Source organism: Rhinopithecus bieti, unplaced genomic scaffold (genome assembly GCF_001698545.2).
Source record: "Rhinopithecus bieti isolate Rb0 unplaced genomic scaffold, ASM169854v2 scaffold_67481, whole genome shotgun sequence".
NCBI classification, from domain to species: domain Eukaryota; kingdom Metazoa; phylum Chordata; class Mammalia; order Primates; family Cercopithecidae; genus Rhinopithecus; species Rhinopithecus bieti.
Genome location: NW_016825170.1, coordinates 32,420 through 34,611, shown reverse-complemented (window position 1 = coordinate 34,611; position 2,192 = coordinate 32,420).

The following is a 2,192-nucleotide window of genomic DNA, read 5'->3' as shown; positions in this document are numbered from 1 at the left end:
CCTACCCAAGATGAATGGTCTCAAAATAACGTTCTTTGGAAACTTTAAATATTTGGCCAAAAAAACAGTTTTTAAGAATTGGGGTCAGGGTGGGTTAGACAGGAAGAGTTAAACTCTTACCGTCTGGCTTACAATCACAGCTTTGAATGAAGGGGCAGCACCAGACATTCAAGAGATTAATTTATTACGATATTGTTAACAGACTTTGAGAGGGAATCCCAAAGATTGAAAACCTGGAGACAAAGTAAAAGATGCTAAATTGGGAGAGGTCAGCAATTCTGAGCCTACCCCTCCACCTCCCCTGACTCCAGTTCTCCCTCCTCCCTAATCTTTCTTTTGATGTCTATTTCTCAGGATGTGATGGGGCGCCTCCCTTTCTCCTCACCATCCCCTCGTCCCCATTCCATCCCATCCCCCATACACTTAAACTCCCCAGGGTGCTGATGATCAGTATGGGTTCTGTGAGAAAAGTTAAGTTCACAACTGCGAACTGGCCCCTGTCACCAGCCTAAATGCGACCTGTCTAGGTCTAACACTCGTCATCAGTCCCCCTTCCCCCATGGGAAGCGACAAGGTAGGCGCCCGTTTCTTCCTTGGCCTCAGAAAGAACCGCGCTCCTCCCTTCACCTGTCCCAACCAAAGAGCAACTCGTCGTCCAGTGAGACATTCTCAGGACTTGGAGGTGGTGGCGGAAAGGTGGTGTCGGGAAAAGAACCTCAGTCCCTCCGCCCACGATTTAGGATCGGGAAACGGGTACGAGTAACTGTTGTCCTCGCCACCTTTTAAGTAACAGCGAACACAGCCCAGAGGCAGGTAGGGTGGCCACAGCTTACCTGTGAGCCCCCCTCCGCCTTCCTCCTCGTAGCCCCGACGTCGCTGCAGCACGAAGTAGTCGTTGGACCTTTCCATCAGCCACAGCTTCAGCGCATTTTTCAGAAGCACTTCCTCAGGCTTCAGCCACATCGCGAACTTTGTGCCCCCCGGGAGCAGTGACCTAGATGCCCTCCTCGCCTCACCCTCAACCCGTCTCTTCCCCTCTGCTTCTCCTCCCACCAAATCTTCCTCAGGCGACAGCAGCTCAGGTTCAGGTTTTCCACACTTCCCCCAACCCTCCCTTCTCTCCCACGTAGGCAGAGAGATTGCCAATTCCCTCCTACAGCGCTACCGCCAGACTGGGAAATAGTCCCGTTTCTTTACCTCTTGGGAGTTGTAGTTTCCTACGCGCTTTTCTGTGCTCACGCAACTGGAACATGGGACTACGCTTCCCACAATACACTGGGGTGAGAATGGGTGGGGGTGCTTTCAAAGCGGGTCCCAGCCACCAGTTAAGTGTGTTTTACCTATCTGAAGTTTAAAGCGTTTTTTTTTGGTTCAAATAAGTGAGTTCCAGGTGTAAAGGTGTTGCTTCTTTTTATTGTTTTACAGCCGAAGGCATTAAACTGTAGAAAACAAAGTTTCTGGAAGTTTGGAATATCGGCTCATTCCAGGAAGCAGCAGTAGCAACAACTAACATTTAATGAGTTCTCACTATAAACTCAGGCGATCTCACGTAATCCTCACAGCAGTCTTGCGAAGTAGACATTCGTCCCCGCTTTGCACATTAATAAAGGAAAGCACTGTCGGGTGAGGCAACTTATCCAAGGTCACACAGTCAGTGATACAATTCCTTCTCTAAATCCAAAATTCATGCCTAGATTAAGCTCTTTTTGGTTGTATAGGAAGAACATAACATTTCCAGAAGCCACGCATTTTCTTCACTCCGTGCACCCCTCCTTTCCTTCACTGTCGCCCCTATCTGCTTATTAAACTACTGTAATGAACCACAGAAGATCTCTTGTCCAACTTTCTATTTTGGAACCTAAACAATTTATGAGCATTTTTTTTTCTTTCTTAAACTCTTAAGAAAAAAAAATCCCTTTGGGAGCAACCTTTACCTCTTTGTATCTTGGCAATGATGCGCAGCCGTTTGAACACTACGGTGAATGAGGTCAGTAATTTGCATGATATCGCTGTGAGGAAATATTTGAGAGATGTTTTTATTTATTGCAATAACTAAGTCCACCGGAATTAAAGAGTGCACTAAAAGTGAAAACAAGTTTAGAGGGAGGAAGGAGTTGGGAGGCAAATGTATAAGCAAGGGGCTCTTGGCAAGCTGTTTTGAGAATACAGCAGCAAAGCCACGTGGATTAAAA